General features: G+C 41.9%; 1 protein-coding gene across 16 annotated transcripts in view; it reads right to left on the bottom strand.

Annotated features, from left to right (window-relative positions):
• LOC117140838 (poly(rC)-binding protein 3) overlaps nucleotides 1-2,237 on the bottom strand; it is a 45,990-nt gene extending 43,753 nt beyond the window's left edge. For all 16 annotated transcript variants that reach the window (XM_033303958.1, XM_033303959.1, XM_033303960.1 and 13 more), the window contains exon 1: nucleotides 2,058-2,237. The gene's annotated coding sequence lies outside the window, so the exon portion shown is untranslated. The remainder of the gene's footprint in view (nucleotides 1-2,057) is intronic.
• Between the last annotated feature and the right edge of the window lie 20,319 nt (nucleotides 2,238-22,556).

The following is a 22,556-nucleotide window of genomic DNA, read 5'->3' as shown; positions in this document are numbered from 1 at the left end:
TTTTCATTGAACTTACTACAATTAGCAATTTGTTCAAGTGATAAGTAATCAACACCATATTAAAAGTTTCGAATTTCATAATCGAGGTCTCTGCTATAGGAAAACATCCAATTGCAACTTTACGGTAATAAAAGTAACAAGTACATATGAGATTTTAAATATTTTCGATGTCGTATCATTAGATTCTTTTAGGACCAAGTTCAGTTCCTTCCCACAGCAACTTAATTAGATCTGAAAATACCTCTTAACTTGGGGTTTATTTTCATTTTTTGGCACGTTTAAAGTTTCAAAATCGTTTTCGAGTGCAGCGAGGCGATGAAGGGTTCGCCTTCAGAAGTAATCACAATTGAGTTTTCCAGCTGGGATGAATTTGCTGCTTGGCAGGGTCTGATAAGACTTATATTTCGTTCGTATTATAAATATGTACCGAAAAGGAGCCCAGGCAACGCCTTTTTGCAAGTCAAACGTTTGGCGACGCGGAAGTGATTAAACACCACGGAAAATGGAAATGGGGAAAAGGGCTGGCTGCCAAAATTGATTCTTAGACCTGGAGATTGGCGAATCTCGTTTATATTGTTTGGCCAAGCGTCAGCCGACTTTTCCACGAAAACGATAGCTTATTTGGCTTTTATGCGCAACTTAACTTACAATGCGTAACAAATGGAATTGAATATTCAATGGTGAATACTTGTTTAACCGCTTATTAAATTAGTGACGGTTGACCAAAAATTGTTGTCAGAAACAAATATTTGGGATCGGCTGCTGTAATGATCACCTTGAAGAATGATACGTTATAACCATATTCCAAAAACTGATTCTTCAATCCAATTCTCTCATGCTCATTAATTTGCTTTACATACCTATAGAAATACGATTTTAAACTAAACACCTCGAAGATTCAATAAAATATAATTTCTACTAAAACAACGGAACTGATATGGATATACAATGTACGACTTGATAGCAATCTGCATACACAAAAAGAAATCGAATGGAAAAGTTCCATAATAACAGCTTTGAAACTGAGTTCGAAAAATAAATAAAAACGGTATTCTCGACTTGTTTGATGGCGCGTTTCAAGCATAATTGTCCAAATATTTCCATACAGGTCGGAAATCTCCCATTTCTTCCTATTAAAATTTAGGTGTAAGGGATACTTTAAGCTAGAATAAAAGTCCAAAGTGTGCTGAAGACAAGTACGAAAAACGCGCGTTTTGCTCGAGTCGCTGCCCACGCCAATTAGAATTTTTAAGTCCAACTGGACGGCGCTTTGCAACACTGGCCGACGCCACTCGCACACACACCAATGCACCCAGAGCCAGTTTGTCTGGCAATTGAACAATTGAGCGAGAAGAACGACTTGCGCTCAGAGCGCGAGAGACAAAGGAAGGGAGAGAGCGGGAGAAAGACGCGCGTTTATTCGTTTTCTTTGCCAGGGTATAGAGAGCGTATTGGGACTGGTTTGTGGATTTCTGATTACTTGGGCAGCAGGAATGCAGAACTCGTTACGGAAATGGGAGCACAATGCTTGCGCCTCCCTTAAAGAGGAGTAAATAGGGGTGGTTCGGCACCAAAACAATCTGGGCTCATCACATTCCTGGCCGTTCCCGGATTTTACAGGGTAGCACGGCGAATGCAGGCACAAAGGCAATCGGCAATGACAACAAAGAGCGGAGAACGCGAGAAGGCAAATAGGAAAAATAACGACGGAGAACAAAAATCAATTTGAGTGGATGCTGGACTTATTTTGTTCGTTCGTTTGTTCCACCTCTTCCTTTACTTTTCGTTTTTGCACAAAGTTTAAAAAGCTGTATGCAATGCACACACACACACACACATGTATACACACACACGCAACGCAGGCAAACACACAGACAGCAACACGCGACGGCTTTTTTTGCCGGTTGGAGTAAAGTAAACTACGGAGAAAAAGCGCTTTACGGCGAGAGAACGCTTTAATTATGCTTAATTTGTTGTTAATCAAACGCACAGAGCACACAACACAGAACACAAAACACCGCTTGGGAAAAATCTGTAGGTAGAGGAAAGGAGCTCACGTTTTTCTGATGCAGATCGGAATCGGTATCGGGTTTATTCGCTTTGCCGGATTGTTACTTCACGTTTGTTAATTGCGTTTCTTTGTTTCTTATTCGCCTGCGCACACTTTGATTTGCATTTGCAACTCGCAATTCGCAATTGGCATTTGCTATGCGACAACTGCCGTTATTTCGGTCGTTACTTTTCGATGGCTTGCCTACACACCGAAAACTTGGCTGAACTTGGATATTGGTTGCCGATTTTCTGAGATGTATTCTTAGCTCTGCGAGACTCTAGAGACTGTGCCTTGCGCGACGTAGAACCGAACACCACCATTAATTTTCGCCGAATGAGTGGCCAAAGCAGGGGCAAAGCAGATACACCGATGAACAACGGTGCAGGCGGCGCTCGGGGTGGGTGTTTGCGCTCAACGGGAGAGAGAGAGCGCGATACCAGGGAAATTCTGGTACTTCCGCGGTATTTTCGTTCTGCGCACGCGTGGTCACACCGCAGCATGGTAGCTACTCAAGGCGCCCACGCCACTATGGTCATCTCACTCGCACCAGTAACTGATTGAGTTGAGTGGACCACAGAGTTGACTCCACTCGAGAGAAATCCCAATGTTAAGCTTAACAGAAGCAGAAATTCTGATTCGACTCCCGATCACTGCAGTTTGGGAAATTGTGTGTGCACTATGGGAAATTTAACCACTTTTTTGGACCAAAACATATTTGATGAAAGTCGGTCGATTAAGATAATATTAAATGCATAAATTCATAATTAATCAATGTTTAGTATGCAGATACCAGAAATAAATATAAATATGGCGCCACAACTAAGAAATCAGCTGTTGCACGCACAATAAATGGTTGTCTGCAACGTATACTCAATTAACAGTATTCAATTTATATTTTTTTTGTTGCTTTTTTTATAATTTAAATTAAATTTATTATTTTAGGCACTTGCCTTTTTCTGATTGTTTGTCTTCTCTATACTCCGTTGTGAGTGGCGAGTGTGATCGGCACACCCGGTTGCTTGCCTTCACATGCAGATTTCGACTGGGTGTTTGAAGTACACGCGATGTGAGTGGCACCCGAACTCAAAATTATTGAGTGTGAGTCGAGTGGCAAAAAATGGCACCCTTGCAGTTCTCTGCATCCAACCCCTCCCATCACACATACACACTCACACATTTCACACCAGCATTCTGGCTCCAATTAATGCAAGGGATTATGGCCAACAACAACAATACGCAAATGCAAGTGTAATGAATTGCTTTTCAAATTAAATTATGTAATTAATTTTATGCCAAAACAGCGACAAAGGATTACACAAATATTTTCAGTTCATTATAAATGGACGAGCCACAATAACAGCCCGATTCCAATTAGAACGCGGTGGGCGTTTGCATTTCTGATTGGATTCCGCAATTTCTTTTCAACGTCCCTAACGACCTTCAAAACTGCTACAACTACAAATGATGGTAAAATCGCCGTTCCTATTAAAGTAAAATAATAACTTAACTTTTAGAAGACTCTTAAAACATAGCTCCAAAGCTACAAAACATCATTATTAATAATTAGATTACCGAATATAATACTTTATTAAAATTATTTTTCTTAATTTTCAAAGCTACAAACACCTTATGGGGAAACCAGGTCAGCTGATTAGAAAAACATAAAAATATTCCATAGTCGCTAGTAAACGTATTCCCGAAAATGGTACTTAAGCTTAAAAACAAAATTTTAATAAAAAATTACAAAATTTTGCTTACTAAAGCACTCCACCTCGAAAAGTTATTATTGAAATTTGGAAAGCTATAATAATATTTGATAAACATCTTGATATTCTTACATACAGCTGCGGTTAAAATAATAGCACTACTGCAGGTGGAAAGTTGATTTCCTAAAAAAAGGTATTGAATGTTTATTTTTTTAAAAGTCTGATTGCATGAATAACAAGTACCATATGTTGTCTCTCTAAGCAAGAAATTTTGACTCTCTCAATGTAACGGTTCTTTTTGTTTTTGGGCACTTTCTGCAAAAGGGCGCTAAATGAGGCGGTAACAAAAATAGCACTGACCACGTTTTTGCTGAATAAAATTAATAGGAGTGATTGCTTTGGGTTTTTTTTCGACATATTTTGAAAAGAGGAGTTGCATTAAAGGTTTTAATTGAATTTTTTTCAAAAGAAGACCAAAAATTCTCTAGTTATGGGTCGGGGAAAGCATTCTACCGTCGAAAAAAGGAATTTGATTAAAAACATGATCTCTGAAGGTAAAACCTACGCTAAAATGGGACGGTTTGTTGGTTTTTCAAACAAAATGATCCGCAACGCACTTCTGTTTGTCGAAAATAACGAAAAACGTGGAAGAAAGCCCTCTATGTCCAACGTGGAGATCAAGCGCTTGGTTCGGCAAAGCAAGAAGGAGCCTTTTAAGCCGGCGACGAAACTGAAGAAGGAGCTTCAGATAGCTGAAAGCGTGGAAACAGTTCGCAAACACTTTAGACAAAACAACCATAATGTGTGCAGTCCCAGAAAAGTCCCGCTTCTGACTGCGAAGCATGTGGCAAAGCGAATCGAATATGCCAAGATACGCAAGGACTGGCCTGTGGAGAAGTGGCGCCACATTTTTGTGGTCAGATGAGAGCAAAATTGTGTTTTTTGGTTGGAAAGGCTCTCGGTCTTATGTTCCGCGTCCACCACGAACTGAAAAAAATCCTCGCTTCACCTTTAAGACGGTAAATCACGGAGATCCAACATCACGGTATGGGCGTGCTTTTCATACTATGGAGTAGATCCGATTCATATGATTCAAGGCATCATGGATCAGCACATTTACACAGATATCCCGGAAAATGTGATGGCGACATATGCCGAGGATGAAATGCCTTTTTTTTGGACATTTCAACAGGATAACGACCCAAAACACACGAGGAAGAAGGCTCGAAAGTGGTTTGAGCAGAAATCGATCCGAGGAATGAAATGGCCTGCTCAGTCACCCGACTTGAATCCAATCGAAAAACTTTGTGCGGACGTGAAAAAAAGGTTTCTGAAGCCGAACCCAACCATAACGAGGAACTTTGGATTCATGGGGGATCGAGGATCAAGGATTCATGGAGCAAAATTCCTCAAAAACGGTACCAGGACTTGGTGGACTCCATGCCAAGAGGATGCGCAGCTGTCATTGCCAGAATGGTCACGCAACCAAATATTAATATTCTTTAAACATAGTTCTTAAGATATAATCCATTTGTTGAACTCTTATTTTATTTTTTTAGTTAGTTTTAGCAAAATACGAGAAACAGTGCTATTTTTGTTACCGCCTAAATTTGGAGGTTTTTTTTTGTTTTACCAATTATTTTTTAAATATCCATTAGATCTGTTACCAATTTTATTATTTCGATTGAAAATCATTGTAGTATTTAAGATTAGTGGAAAAAATGATGAAAAAATGTCAGAAAATAGAGAAACGCTGGGGCAAACACGAAATGTGCTTTTGGTGCTATTATTGTTACCGCAACTGTACGTAAAAACTTTTAGAATGAAAGCTATGGTTAATGGAAGGGAAAATGTATGCACACAGTGATTTATTTACTTAATTGAGAGTAATTTGTTTTAAACAATAATCATGGTGTGTATATTATATACGTTATAATACAAGGGTATATACATTATATACGTTATAATACATAGACTACAAGGGTATACAGATCGTTGAAAAGTACGTAACAGCTAGAAGAAGGCGTTTCCGACCATACACAGTATATATATTCTTGATCACGATCAATAACCGATTCGATCTGGCCGTATGAACTCAGGAACTTTAAAAGCTAGAAAGTTGAGATCAGGCATGCAGTTCGTTTACTGATGTGGCCACGCCCACGCTAACCACCACAAACCGCTCAAAATGCAATGCCCAAGAATTTTTTTAATTTTTACCATTAATTATATTTTCCCAATTTCTATAGATGCACTCACTAAAGCTTTCTAGCCATATCATCCGTCCGTTAAAATGTTGAGATTTGGAAACTATGTCAAAGCATGCAGATTCTGTTTTCATCTACGATTTTCTGAATAACGCCATTAACATGCGTGGAATTTGATATATATAAAGTGAAGATAATGTTAATATAAGTATAATATAATAGTTTTTATACAAAGTGAACTTTTTCAAGGTGTATACAAAATCTGGATTAATAAATGCTTAGTGTTAATAAAAAGAAAGACGAAAGATGGGGCGTTAAAAAGATACTTTATGGAGCGAAATCGGTAAACATTCCAAATAATTAAGCTTAGAGAATATAAGAAGAGATAATGATCAATAATAAAATTAATTTTTTACATTTTTTTTATGAGCTTACAATGAATATCGATAATAATGGGCATAATAAATTCATCATTACGTATGAATGACAATTATTGTGATCATAACTATAACTAGCGCGTTTAAAAATTCGAATTTATAGGTTTTTAGGACATTTTCTAAGGACATTTTTTCTATAACACAGGTAAATTTTGCGCTGGCGGTATTTCAAAGAAGCTGCTACACGTTTATTGGTCAGAAACGTACTAGCCATCATTGCCAAGGGCTATATTTGAAAACGTAAAAAAAGGGGCCTTATTTGAAAAACAAAATTGCTAGTTAGGCAGTCAATTTATATATTTACTTCATGAATCTGTTAGTTGAATTTTAAAAATTCCGAGGGATTTCTATCGGAAAAATATTGTGGCTGCAGCACCTGACTGACCTAAACCACTAGCCCATCGGAAAAGTCAATTAATTGATTCGAAACAAGAGAACACTAAAGAAAAACATTTCATAAAAAACTGGCAGAAAAGAGGGCCTGCATTCTAGCAACAAAAAAAAGATGTCAAAACTGCATGGACTTTGGCCGTGCATTCGAATGGCAGCCCAACTTCCGTTTGAAGCCTTTGTCCGTGTGGGTTGTGTAAAAGCGATAAGTGCAAAATTTAATTAAATTTCATTTCAGGCACAAAAACCCTAGAAAAGGAAAGCATTGCGCATTGCGCGGGAGTCTGCATTGAAGTCCGTTACAAGCGAAATGCATTAAGCCCACGAGTTTTAATTAAATTATTATTAATCTCATTTGACTGCGTGCATGTGTGGGTTAAGTCCGGCCGCACCTGGCTCCACCTGATAAAAAACAGAAATTGAATTCCGCACACAAACGAACCGAACCGAAGTGAAGTAAAGTGAAGGAAATCAGGAGGCAAAAACTTTGACATGTCCCACAAAATATTCCTATCTGTGCCAAAAAGTTAACTGCCTGTGGTCGGCGGTTGGTGGGTTGTGGGTGGGTGGTTGGGTGGGTTGGGCTGGTTGGGTGGTCCTGGGCTAGCTGTCGAACTGGCTGACATATGAAATTAGGTCGTCTGAATTTTGAATAAACTCTAATTGTCATGAAATGCGGCTGAAATTGTCAATACAGCCGATTGCCACCGATTCAGTGGTATGCCCACTCCGCCCACTTATAAGCTGCACAATCCACTCATTATCGATTTGGATTATGCAAATCGTCGCTGGGCCAGTCCATAATCAATTTGCTCCTGGATTGGCAGTAACTTTTGCTGGAATATATCCATTGGATGGCTGGATTACGCCTAAGAAGCCATATCATTTGATATAAATTCAAAATAATAACTTAGTTAAAGGAGTTGCAATTATTCACTGATAGATACAAAACCACGACCAGATGCTTTGGTTTTTCACAAAAGATGGCCATAGATTAAGATATGACTAAGCTGCATCAAACACAGAAGTGGTGAATTACTAAGAATATGCTATCTATCGATATTATCACACTTCTTGAGCACACAGGTCCTTCCATGTCCTTCGGTCCCTCATTCTCAATATTTCAATTTGCCTCCTCCATTCGTTGAATCATTCACCTTTCATAAGCTTAAATTCTTAGCAACATTTAAATGTAAATCTATTCGAGTTGGCCTCTTCCGGTGGCTTAGTGGTTGCCAACTGAAACGGTAAAGCCGTGCTCGAGCCAGAAAGCGGCAAGTTCATTTAACTAATAGCCAACAATTTATAACTAGCTTCAGTTGCTCGCCATCCTCTGCAACTGCAAAAAGCCGGCGACGACACACAACTAATGGCCTCTGCCCACCTGAATGCCCACCGATGTGCCGCCCGATTCCTGGGCAGGAAAACTAATCCGCTTAATGTTTTGCCTATCTCCTAAACTATGGCCCTGCAGGACGAGACAGCCTCCTTATGGCTTGTGTGTGTGAGCCGGACCTTACTTCCTCCATCGATAAGACGAAACAAGTCCAAATGGAATCCTTCTAGACGGAGAAATGGAGTAGAAACGCTCGGGAGAAGACTGGAGTAAAAGTGTTGTACAAGTGCGTGAAGAAACTTTTCTAGAGAAAACTTAAATAGCACCAAAGTTGATAATGTGATAGGCATTTCGTGCTGGGAAATGGAGAAAAGCGGGACAAGAGTCTACATGTGAGCCTGCTAATTAACTAAATTGAAGACAAAACTTTTGGCTCTCTGCGACTCAAAGGACAATGCCGGAAACTGCACGGAAATAGGATAACAATAGAAAGAGCCAATACCCGGATAAATTAAAAAAAAACTTTTTATGCGTGTCGGTGCTATTAAAATAATAAAAACATTTATGAGGAAAAAACTTACTTGCCGTCGAAATTGATTTCGTTTTTATCCTGGAAAGTAAATGAAAATGTATTGATAAAATAGGAAGCTTGCATTCTATTATTAATAACTTGGGCTTTTCAGCTTTTAATTTGAGATTTAAAAATACATCAATTGAATTTTTTACAACAGTTTTTAGCAACGAGTAAGGCTAAGGGACTTCTGATTGAAGAATAGTAGCGTGTAGTTCCACGACTAATAATCACGTCAGCTTCGATTTATCAGGTTATTCTTCTAATACATACGTTATGTATCATAATTCAGCTTACCTACTTACATATATACAACAACAGACAAGGTTTCTGGGAAAGTTTTATGTATTGATATTAATAATGATCTTCATTCAGAAAAGTAAGGGTAAAGACAAGATTGTATTTTTATACTATTTTTATACTCTTTACTATATAGTCTTCCGATTCTTAAAATTAATATTAGTTTTGTGATATTCATGACAAAAGTAGCTATGGTTAAAACTTATAATGAAGATCCTGAATTTCGGCTTGACAAACAATGAACAAAATACCTATTTTTATAGCCACAAGTATTTATCATACTTCTAAGCTCATTCAGACTGTTTGAGTTTCATCGTATTAAAAAAAGAACAGCTTATCTCATCATTTTCCTGATTGACTACTGAGACCGTAACCCGCTAATCCAGACCCAAATTTTTCCACATGATGTGCTCACAGACTGGCAAACTCACTTCCGGCAGCCCTTCTCGGAAAAGGACATCCTGACGCACGCACACCACCTTAAAGCTGAGCAGCTTGTTAAGCTTTAAATGCGGCACGAAAAGCGCGGTTCCGAAATTTGTGTTGCATACTTTGCTGGGCTCCGACTCGCAGCGAGGTGTTTTTTAATGCACACATGTACGTAAATGGTTGTTTCAGGGTTTATGTATGGGTGCATAAACGCTTCGCTTGCTTATTTAATTTGCCACAAAATTGTAGACACATAGCCAAAAAAGCCGAACCGGAAAGTTGAAAGGCTATGAAAGCAAATTAAAAACTTTTTATTTCGCAACTGAGCGAAGTCAAAACCAAAAGTGGAATAATAACAGTTATAGTTTTTGCTGGCGACTTTCGCTCTAAAGCACTCAGGATATTTATTTTACGCTACCGGCTAATGGAATGACTTGACACAACGGCTCAATAAATGCAAGTGACGAGGACTGAGATAAATAAATATATTTATTTACTTAAAATATATTTAATTATTCAAATGTAGCGAAGAGAAACGTAAAAAATATGAATAAAATACAGGGTTGATATCTTTATTTTATTTCGGACCAAAAAGCTGTACGAAGATAAATATTTGCATTATATCTGTATGCATTCATTTTGTGGGTACATTTATCTCCAAAAACTATCTTGCAACTACGTCTAACTTTTTTCGTTTCTTGTGCGTCAGAGGTCATGAATAACTTTACAGGTGTCCCGTTGGAATTCCGAGCGGGCTGAAACATTTAGTCTCAAAATTTGACTTCACCTCTGGACAATCCAATGCGAAGTCAGTTCATTAATATTTATGATTTCGTTTCATAAACACACACACATACGAACATGTGGCGAAGGAGCCTCAAATCGACAAACCACCGTGCTTTGCACCCTGCTCTAATAAAAAGGAACCTCAAAAGCAAATTCAATTAACCCTACAGACCGTAGAGAGCATAAGCAAATACACTCAACCAATGCAAATACGACGACCGAGACAGACAAACCAAACTCCCTGCAAGTAGGATCTCCTCATCCTTCTCCCGCAACTCCATTCCGGGCCTCCGTTGGACTAAGGCACGCGCCAACTACAAATCCGCCCATCAGACACTGGCGCCCCGAGCGGGGTGGTGGGGTTGGATTGGCTGACCAACCGCAAGGACACAAAGTAACTAATTATCTCGCCTTAACCCCTTACCAACAGCTTCCTGCTGTGTTTACTTAGCACGCCACCCTTCCAAAGTTCTCCTGCAGCTTCATCGCACGTGGCTGGGAAATGGACCCGAAAAATAAAAAGAAAGCTGGGGAAAATCGAATGCAAACCCGATATGTTTTTCACATTTAAATGGACAATGGGCAGCAGGCCGGGAAAGGGAAAACAGGAAAAAATGTAAATGAAATGTGTCAAATGCTGACACATGCCGCGTCTGAAACTGGAAACTGGAACTCTTTGGGTTAGGCGAAAGAGAGGGACTCAAAGGATGCGGTGATGCAGGGTTGCAGAGTTGCCCGAGGAAACGAGGGAGTTCCCGCCTGGTACAGGGACCTTGTCCGGCTGAGTGAATATTTATCGATAACAAACTGAAAACATCTCACCCCGACCCCAGTCGGCAATTCCATTTCCACTCAACACAACGTCAAACAAGCGAGATTGGGTTCGGAGTAAGGAGTAGCCTTCCATCGGCTTTGCAGGATACCGCCTGCCAGGATACCCGGGACTGGCCAGACTTTCATCTGCAATCTCGAACCGGGATGGATGGATGTGTGCCAGCTATTATTTGGACAGCACTCGTGGCGCGTACACGAAATGAACATGGCCAACTACATCGCAGGGGTGGCGCGGGTCTGATTTAGGAGGATTCCACGTTGGCAAATGGCACGAGTCATTGAGCTAACGATCGAAATTGTATCTCGCACGCATGTTTTGTATCTGCAACTCCAAGCGCAGCACTGAAAGAAGCCACTTTCGTGATTGGCGCAGATAAATGCTTGCAAACTGCACTTGGGTTGATTTGAAGTTAACAAGTTCTGAAGCTGAAGGCTAAACAGTTTGAAATCCAAAAGGGCAGTTAATTCATAATTAAAACAAATACAACGTGTGTCCAGTCACTACTTTCATTTATAAGATTAATTCTTGTCTTATTTAAACAAATACCAGCTCGGGCACTTTTGTTTAAAAAACCATAGAGCAAAATCCAAAAGGGTTTTCAAAACAATGGCATATTTTCCTAAAAGTCTAATTACTGTTTTTATAACATGTAAATGAATATTCATTTTTTAACTAGGTAATGTGCTTGATTTAGTAATTTCGACAAAAGAAATATTTAAATTTACAGACTTATTAAAATTAAATACTTTGTGCCTTTCCATATAAGTGAAGTATTACGTTTTCATCGCAGTGTACTACTGCACACTTCGACAATCGAATCTGAAGTCCCGAGCGTTTAACGTCAAATAAAACCGAGTAAATAATTTAGCAGCCAAGGCAGCTCAGCGAAGTGCCCGATGCGAAGTAGGAAAACTTTAGCGTATTTATTTGCAATTTTCGCATTTTAAGCCGATAAAAGCAGGGCAGCGTGTGTGTGTGTGCCCAAGTGTGGGAGGTGTTGGGTGTTCCGGGCATGTCGGTGAGACGCCGGGGGTAGTGACCGTATAAAATGACAAGCGTTTGACACAAGCACCGGAATATCCGTCAGTGCGGCGACGGAGCGGACGACACTGCGTCCTGCGTCCTGCGTCCTGGACAAGGGAGCTCCGTGAAAACGACAGGATGGCGAAGATGAGGCCGGAGGAGAGCGGTGAACGGTGTAGATGTGTGTCCTGCGCGTGCAGTGTTTGCTAGCGTGTTACGGCCACATCCATAATACAAAAGGATGCTCCGGCCAAACCGAGCGAGCATCATTTCCCGGTGCCATTTCTAGTTGTGTGTCAACTATTCTAATAGTTCCCGCTTGAGTGGGTCGGAGTGGGGGTATGGGGTATGGGGGCATGGCTCTGTGTGTAAGGGTGTGTGTGTGTGATTTACAGTTGCGCTGATTGCAAGGATAATGCCAAAGTACTCGCCGCTCTGGCAGGAAGTCTCTGGCGCGCTTTCATTCCTCGGTAGCCAAGCAAGTCGCTGCCAAAGCGGATGTTAACTTAAAGGTATTAAGAAATTGAATCAAAGTGGAAATATAAGAAAAAATACGTACTTCAATGGCAGATAGAAAGCGAGAAAGTGGATGCAGCTAGGAAAATTGCGCATTCGAATTGGCTTGGTTTTATAAATTTAAATGTATAAATCATTGTATATTTATCAACGAAGGGAATTTATCAAAGAAGGGAATCAAACCCGTGAACTTCTCGGATCAACTAGTTTTTAATACCTTCGAACTTTTCCAATTCATAATTTTTCTTCAAGTGTATATTGAAGTGGTTGGGGTGGTGGACTGAAGCAATGGAGTGGGGGGTGCTGCAGTTGAACTTGCCGTTGCCTAAGTGCCGCTCCGACTTTGAACTATGACGTTGGCTTTTAGTGTATTAAGAAAATGTCAAAGGAGCTGACAGCCCAGGCTCCGGCTCCAGTCGAAGCTGAACCAGGTGCCTGGCTGCGAATTCGGAGGGGATCAGGGCAGGGGAACTAATACATAATAATGCAATTTTGCCAAGGACAACGGCAATGAGGAGGGCGGATTCATTTGGCTTAGGCCAAATGCCGAGCTGAGTTTAAAATCTAAAAAGCAGGAGAAAAGTAATTGGGAAAAGTGGAGGAGCTGAAATGAGGGGAAACGCGGTGCTTACAGGATTATAATTTTCTGCAACCATTCCGGGCGTTCTCTCGAACAAAAATGTATGCAGCATTGCCGGCACTCAATAAACAGAATAAGCAAAGCAGAATATACGTTCAGCCCAGCAAAATTCCATAAGCCCAACATAACAATTACTGCCATGTTGGAACACATAAAAGTTGTAAAGGCCCTTAGTCCCAGGGATCCCCGTCCGGGCATCCACCTGTTTGTACACACCCACACACACACATAATTCTGCCACCTATGTAAAACCACTGGCAGCCCCAAGTGTCCTGACTGCACTTAATCTCAATTTGATGCCTACGCATACCCTGTAATCGGGTAAGGAGTGTGGTGTAGCAAGACCATAAATGCGTGTTTACAAGGGGTTTCATTTAGATGGTGGATAATAATGATAATGCATATAAGAAGAATAAACTTACTTATTTAAGGCAAGTAATTAACTTCAAGCACGGCGGCATTGAAAAGTAAGGCATCAGAAATACTTATTTAATAGAGCTATTCCTGTTTAAAGATACACGGAAGAATCACTATAAGACTCCTCTCAGATTCTTACAGGGGGTTTTGTTTTGGCAATTTATTACAAAGCCCCAGCCTTGGCAAAACACAGGATATATCCCCTGGCCCTCCAATAATCGTATATGCCATAAGCGTATTAACGCAATTCAATTTCGAGCCATTCTGCCTCCCTCCAAAGGCAAAAAAGCAGTAACAGCAACGATAGGAATAACTACAGCAATAAGAGCTGGTCGAAACAATGTAGATTGCGCCACCTGCGCTGAGCTGGCGGCCCAGAACGAATCTCAGATGTCCTTTAGGGCCTAGTTTATTTGAATCGAAGAATATAGATATATATCTGAAATGATATAAGTACATTCAATATAACAAATGGATTTATAAAGACGTCTAATAGGAAACCATTTTCATTTAATTTTGCTTGTATTTGGACTTATTGGTGCTGAGGGACTGGTGGTGCCATATGCCGTGCTACCTAAGATAGGGTATCAACCGGTAAACGTATTAACTTCCGTTCACTTTTATAGGCACAGACAAACACACCTACACGGCCACCAGGACCCATTGCGGCACACATATGCCAAACTGAACTCTATGATGACCAAAGGACACGTATGGGCACCGCCTCCTGGACAGAAAGGGGGAGAGTTCCGGTCCTGGGAGACCGGAGGCCGAGGCAGGTCGCTACTACATCGCGTGTTTGTCCCAGCTCACATGCACATAGATACATACATCTGGATGTATTTGTGGCGGGACGAGGGGATCGGCAAACAATTGGATGCTGTGGGTGAAAGTTGGCGTTGGTATTTTGCACATCACGGAGTACAGAGCACCAGTGAGTTGTATACCCACGCCTTTTGCTTTCTCACTCAAAAAACTTATGGACTTTGCAACTAACCTTTTAGCTGTATTAAGAAGTTGCAGAGTTGCATTAACAATAATTGTATTTCCTAGAGGTACACTAAAAGTATGATGACAAGTGATTATAATCTTAATGTTGAATAATTTTTACATCATTTTAAGAACCCAAGTACAGTACGTCAATAACCAAACCTTCCTAAGTTTTAAACGAAAAGTAACCTTCAAGCCAGCCTTATACTTTTGTATCATTATATTCTAAATAGAATCAATTATACCCTATAATAATAATCTCGGAAATATCAGGTATTAAAATTCCCAGATGGTTCCAGAATATGACTGCTTCTATAGTCATTTTGACCACTGTATCTAAGGTTGTTGCCTGCCGCTGGTGGCCACGAGACTGTTCAGTTTTGCATGGCCACCTTCTTGGTCAACACACGGATGTCGACCTGTACGTGCATTGCCCTTAGCTATTTGGACGTTTTTTGTGGATTTTGCCTATTCCTTTTCCCCGATTGTGATTCCGGTTCTTCGTTTTTTATGGGTCACCAGAGCGAGTGATCACGGACAAAGCGAAAAGAAAATATTTGCCTGTTGTGCGTTAGACATTTTCGATTGTGTCCTGGATTTGGAATATGTGCTTAAAAAGGGTCAAGCGGCGAGTGGTATAGGTGCAGTGGGTCTTGAACGAAGATTGGGCACAGATGACTAGTGTTTTCCTGCAGATGTTCCATTATGGGAGAATCATTTATACTTCAGTCCCCTTTGTGCCGATGAGAAGTGTGTCAACTATATCTTAATCAAAAGATATTAAGGACGGATCAACTGTTAACACTTTTCAACGAATCTAGTATACCCTTTTACACTACGAGATACTAGTATAGTAATCTTATAGACACAGATAGAAAACTATCTTTTAAAGATAAATAATCAATAAGTAATAATTGAATATGTTCGCCAACCACTTACGACAAATGTTGATTAATAAAGCACTCAACTATCATTCATATTCATGGAATATATAAATCATAAGATAAATATCAAATTCATGCTCTTCGTGCTGCTACAAACTGAAGATCGGCGACACCCTTTTGAAGGACCTAAGATTTAAATGGTTTAAAGCCGTTCAGTTGGTTAGACATGAGAATGGAGAGACGCAGGGTACGACAGGACGTGCCACCCGAACTTATCAGTCGACATCCGGTGTGTGTCCCACAACAAGACAAGACAACAAACCAGCTACCAGCAACCAGCAACCAGAAACCAGCAAGCCGGCAACCAACAGCAGTGGCAACGAGCCACCCACATGCACATCCCCAGCCTCATCACATTTACACCCACACAGAATGCCAGCCAATATCCTGCACAACATGGCGATACAGTGCAAACAATCCTGGCCCTCTCCCTTTCGGCCATGTAAACCAACTAATGAAACTGTCAACTGGCCACAACAGTCGGTCGGAAGGAGACGGATCGAAGGGGAAGGGGGGCAAAGGAAGCGGAAGGTGGATTGAGCTGAAGCTGCCCGACTCAGCCTGCTGCCTTTCACTTTTCACTCCTCCCCGTGGACAGAAGCACCCAGCCACCCAACCATCTGACCCACCAACCGAGGGGCAACAGGCTGATCCTCTGGAGCGGCGCGGCTTCATTAAAAGAGCTCGCCACGAAATTGATTGCCCAGTCAGCGCTTGATTAGCACTCGAAGGCTTAAAACTTATCAGCAGCGCACCACGTACATATGGCCAAGACACAGGGCGGCTCCTTTCCAATTCGAAAATCCAATTTGGCCCGGACAATGGCTGCCTAGTGGCATATTGAAAATTTCCATGCGCCGCGGTATTTTTAGCCCGCTCATAATCGCCGCCCAAGTCCCGACCCCGAAAAGGAGAAATGGAGCCGGGGAGCATGAGACTCAGCCCCAGACTGACTCGGTTATGAAAATGGATTTTCCAGCCATTCACACACATGTGTCTATTATGCATAAGCCTTCGTCTGCCTTTCCTCGCTGGGTGGCTGAGAATGGGTGGCGAAGTGGCAGGTGGGTGGGCCGTCGCAAACGGAACAGCTGCTCTTGGATGATAGGTAGTGCCTATCAAAAACGCTCCACTCATTGCCTCTAACAAATGGTTATCTGCACTTTTTCGCCCCGCGAGGAAGGGGCAGCAAGTATGCTGTTGTTTATGAAAAATAAGGAAATATGAAAAAGCAATGCGTTACACATTCTACAAAATATAGCTATTGTATAAACACTTTTATATTATTAGCCAAATGTACGAACCTTGAAAGTTTTTAGGTATTTTATCAAAAGTGAATATATAATTGGCATAATACGAATTTAAGATTGCCACTAGTCATTTCATATCAGTTATCAATCTTAACCTTTATCAATCGATTCGCTATCAAGATTAAATTTAACGCATATGAAAGTTGGATTTTCGATCCACAGAAGTTCATAGACTGTTGCATTGCTTTGAAGTCGTTCTTTCGAAGGAATGGTCCATATTTTATAAGGACTGCGAATTTCAGGAGGCCTTCTTCAAGATCGATATAGTAAGCTACGCCTGCGAACAGCAATTCGTGTTTTATGTGGGACTCAACCTTTGCGCACATGCAAATTTATGACAGGTGGCACTGGGCTGCTGGCTGCTGAGATGTGTGTTCGCTGGAAACAAAGGCGGTGGGGGTGGTGGGGGCGTAGTGGGTAGTGGGCGGAGGGCGTGTCTGGGGGTGGGGCAGGTACATCGGATGTGTGCGGATATGTTTTGCCGCTCGAGTGAGCGTGTGTATGTGCGAGAGCTTTTTTCCGTGTGCTCCTTCTATAAAATAAAAGAGTGGCTTTGTATGTTATGAGCGGGCGGAGGGGCGGTTTTTTGTTTGGGTGGTTGAATCTGTCAACACGGGGCTGACACACACACACACACACGCCGTGACACATACATCCACACACAGGAAGCATTTGTTTGCTCATGTTTGTTGCATGTGTTTGACGTTAACGCGACACAATTAAGTCGCTGAAGTGCGCCTACATACACATAGACATACGGACCCACACCCACAAACACAGTCACACTCACACCCACACCCACACCGACGAGCCAGCCATTACACATTTCAATTTTGAAGTGACATGAGCGAGAGGGGGCGAACAGCCGTCCCTGTCTCGCACAACTTTCTTAATGAAATTTCAATTTGTCCTCGTCTATGAGAGAGAAAGAAGGCAAGTACATGTGGGCATGCAAATTACATTCCCTATTCCGATTCTCTGTGCGACTCTTCGTTCCATTATTCCACTGCTTTCCACTCCCACTTATAATTGAAGGCATTATATGCACACATTTTAATTACACGATTTGAAAGGATTATGATTATGCTCGCGATTGTGCACATGGAAATCTCCTGCGAATTTCCCCGCAGCAAAAAGCTTCAAATGCCATCGCTCGCCTTTCACTGGGCTGAGTGAAAGTTGCCTTGACGCGAGGTGAGCTCTTCAAGGGAAATCAGGCTCGGCCTGATAATCAAGTGGTTGCATTGAGTGGTCATTATGAATCGCAGCCAATGCCACTGCTTCCGATGAGGTTTCTGCTGTCCCCCCGTCCCGAGCTCACCTTAAAGACCCTGTCCTTATTGCTGCTGAATATCATTCTGGGAAAAACTGGGCTTATCTTTATTATCTGTATAAACCACCCTCTTCTTCACTTAAAGCATTATGGTAAGCATGATAAACTCATCCTGTGGAAAACACGATGTATGGTTATGAGTATAAAGTTCCTGTTTTGCTAAGATCGCATGCTCAATTCGATTAGCTTTAATAGTTTCTGAGATAACAGCGGTCATACGGACAGACGGACGGACAGATATGCGGACAGTCGGACGGACAGTCAAAAATGGCCATATCATTTTGAAAACCCTTTGCTTTTCAGTTGCGTAATTTTGTGTCAAATGGAAGATTAATACGCATTTTAATAGCGGTGCTTAAAAACTGAAACCAGCTGCGAGTCAAAGCTCTGCTCATTGTATTATCTACTAATTTTTGTAAGTGCATGTCTACATCTTTTTCCCAGGCAATGCCTGACTCATCCGATGCGAAAGAATGCCCGTCATCTAATTGCAACTTAAAACGGCCATCCGGCAACACATTGTCATTTAAAGCCAGAATTAAGCACACACATGTCTAATTAGCAACTCATTAGCCAGCCCGTCGATGCAACACAATGTAGCCCCATTCGGCGCAAATGGAAATCCCCTGGTTCCCAGCGGGGGGTGGTGATTCGGGGTGGTAGGGTGGTCACGTGGAATCAATGCTTATCGGAAAAGTGCAGCAGCAACCGCAGGAGAAAAACCAAGGGAGCGGACGGGACTGGTAAACTGAAGTTTATTGTTTCAGGCGGGTGAAATAAAGTCCACATGTGAGGAATTGCTGCCACCGACTTTCCTTTGGCCACCACGACATTTTCAGTGGAGCATTGTTGGCCCCAATAATCGGGGTGCCAGCATCACACAGCAAAGAGGTTATTGTCATATCACTGACCACTAACCAACGAGGGTTTTAAATAATTATAGATGATGGTTAGCCTAGGTCTCCCAATCAATTACAAGAATCCTTCTCCGAGAACTGAGTCTAGATAATTTAAATGAAATGGATTATTCGGTCCTCAGCCAATAACCCCCTTATATGTGGAATTTTTGTATGTGATGCAAACGTATTCAAGGATCAGAAATTGTAGCGAAGTGAGAAGCGTTGGGTTATTTGATATGAAGGACAATGAATGGCACATGTAAATGGCCAAAGGTTGGCCCATTCTATTATTGTGGCTGCTGCTGTTGGTTGACTGTGTGGCAGCAATTTCCAATTATCGATAAATAACTGAAGTGAAGAGCTGGCAAAATTGTTGTCATAAAAAGTGGCTTGTAAATTCAGCAGCTGTTCATTCGATGTTGATGAGGACGACGTCGCCGGCCAGGCAAATTACAAAGATAACACAGGAGGATGAAAAGTTTTCACCAGGAAGACACCAAGTCGAATGGGGAATACACTAATTTGGCAAATCCATGATGATGTATTTGCTTAGTGGTCTAGATAAGCTCTTGGCTTATAGAAGATCCTAAACCATCGCAGGCCTAACTCAGAATCCTCCATGTTTGTTATCCATCAGTATACCGCTACCCCTTAGCAATCAGATTTATATTAGCAATTTTAATTATAACAGTTTATTAAACTGCTATGGCACATTATGTCCAACCATATGGAGATGAGGTCACCCATAAACAGTTCCTTGCCCAGGATGAGTCAAATGAGTTAACAGGAAGTGGAGCGAAGGATATGGCAGCAGGACATTGCCAAGTCGATAAACAAAGGGGCAACTTCGGACCTGGACGAGGTCCTGTGCACATAAGCAGACGTTTTAATTTTATCGAACGGATGACAAGCTGCTGGACATCGGAGGACATCGGAGGACATCGCAGGACTTTGCAGCACTTCGCAGGACAGCGCAGGACACCGACCGGACAGGCCAGGACCAACATCGGGCCTCACAATTGAGTACGCTTGGCGGCGCAAATAAGTCCAGCACGGTCCGGAGGAGGCGATGCCCACTGGACAATGACAAACCCGTTTCGGAAACTGTGGGAAACCCAGCAGAAAGGAAACACCACTCACATGTGGGGCGGGTGGCCGTGGAGGGGGAGTGCATTTTACAAGCCGTTGCCTCTTAATTTAAATATGTTCCAATGCACAAAGCTAAATTAAAATGTATTTATAAAGCACAAAGGGGGCGATGTGCGCCGAGGGGGCGTGCCAACGAGCAGGAACAACCCTTTTAATGACTATTTTTATCAATATGCGCGCGCTCACCTTGCGAGCGCTCAGCCCAGCGTTAAGTACAAAATCCTTTAATAAGGCTAAGCCCGTGTCACCCAGATCCACCCACTCCCCTCTCCTCTGAACTTTCCCTCTAAATTCCCCCCCTACTCCCACATCCTGTTTGTGTGCTCTTGCTTCATTTAACCAGCTCTCCCGCATCCGTTCACTAAACAGTGTCAACCGCGAAGCCAAACCAAAGTCCCGCTTTTGGGTCCAAAGCAGCCGCACATTTTTGGACACTCACACGGCGGGGGAGTCCAGAGCCCAGGACCAAGGACCAAGGGGTTGAGGGCAGAGCCAGATTGCCAAAGGCTTCCCTGTCTCGCGGGCAATTAGTGGGGCAAAGCCGGGTGACGGAAGTGTACCCACAGACAAAACAGTTTTGCGGTGGATACGTGTGCTGAAGCTGGGAAAGGGGAGGAGGGGGGTAAAGGGATGTAACAGGATGCTACGCATTAAATGATTTATTCAAGTGAATCATCAGGAGAAGAAAGGGGGATATATCGCTACGCCCAATAACTGTGGAGTGCTTTCAGATGATGTATCATCCCCTTTGCCACTTAAGCCTTTGCAACAACTTTCCACAGGCGGCTACCCCACTTTAGATTATTTAATTACTTTAAGCGGTGTACCGGTATCAAGGATTTGACGAAATTGTTTCATAAAAAAAAAAGGTTTTATTGCATCTAAAAAGTACAGGTATACGGAAAATGTTGAACGTAACACGCTTCTAACCAAGAGGCAAATGCGAAACAAATCGTTGCAAGATGCGTAATCAATCAGGCAATACCCTTTGAGGCAACTACCGTCGGTAGCTCCGATTCACTGGACACCACCTGGAAAGAAGCCATAGACCAGGAGTTCAATTAACGCTGCCAACCCAAACAGAATCACAACCACAATTAGCACCCAATCAACAGCGATCCATGACTTGGCTAACCCCATTGCAGTTGGACAAGCTGTTGGCAGACGGCGAAGCGAGGAAGTAGGGGGTTCCCACTGCAGCTTTACACTCGAAGAAAAACCTCTCATATTAGGAAATTTAACATATTTTTTTAAAATAAAACACCCATTCATAAAGGATTCGGAATATTCTTTGCACTTAATAAAGAGCTCGACTTTACTTTTTTAATTACTCATAATCTTTGTTTAGAAACTTTGCTTTTATTTTGTGACAGCTTTTTTGTGGGCATTAAAGTGGGAGGGAGAACCTTCAGAAAAAAACGGAGGCGTCACTAGAATTTTCATCTATAGAATCTGCATAGCTTTTATAGCTCCCGAGAACACAGGTCATACGGACATACATACGGACAGATACGGACAGTCGGAAATGTCCAGATCAATTCGGCAAGTAATCGTGATCAACAATATAAAATCTTTATAGGGTCTTACACACATTTCAACGAATATACTATACCCTTCTAATCTACAAGTAACGTATATTATGCGACGTTCAGAATTTCACGCAGATTTTTACCGATCCGGAAAGGAATGCGAGCTGTGCAGCAGAAGTTCACTTTCCGGACGTAAAGAGCCGTTTCCTAGTCACAGCCAGATACAGATTCAGATTCAGTGCCAGAATCGGAATCCGCATCGGAATCGGCACTTGAATCGGACTCGGTCTTGGCCAGAATGTGTGGGCCTGGCCAGAACAAGCTGAACAGACGGCTTCGTGGCCGCTTAGGTGTAGTTCCCTTTGATGATGATGATGGCATGTTTTACGCGACCATTGGAGCATGCAAGGGACTGGCTCACCACAGCAAACAGCAGAACCAGAAGCAAAAGCAAAGCAGGAGCAAACGGAGTGGGTGGTTGGGTGGATGGATGGTCGGTTGGATGGTTGGGTGAATGAATGCGCGCTTGAATAGCTTACCCACTACTTACTCCCTTGGAAACTTTGGGCCAACTCCTTTACTTTGCTGCAATTACTTTGCGCAGCGGAAAAAAATTAACTTTTATTGGCTTCATAATAATCAGGCTTAAGGTTTCCGTCGACTCGAAATAATTTTCCTTTAATTTCACATTTTTGCCGACCAGTCTAGATGAGAAAATTGGAAAAAAGGCCAACTCAGCTGCCGACAAAATTGAAT

The sequence above is a fragment of the Drosophila mauritiana genome, chromosome 3L (assembly GCF_004382145.1).
Source record: "Drosophila mauritiana strain mau12 chromosome 3L, ASM438214v1, whole genome shotgun sequence".
Taxonomy (NCBI): domain Eukaryota; kingdom Metazoa; phylum Arthropoda; class Insecta; order Diptera; family Drosophilidae; genus Drosophila; species Drosophila mauritiana.
This window is presented reverse-complemented; position numbering and strand designations above follow the sequence as displayed.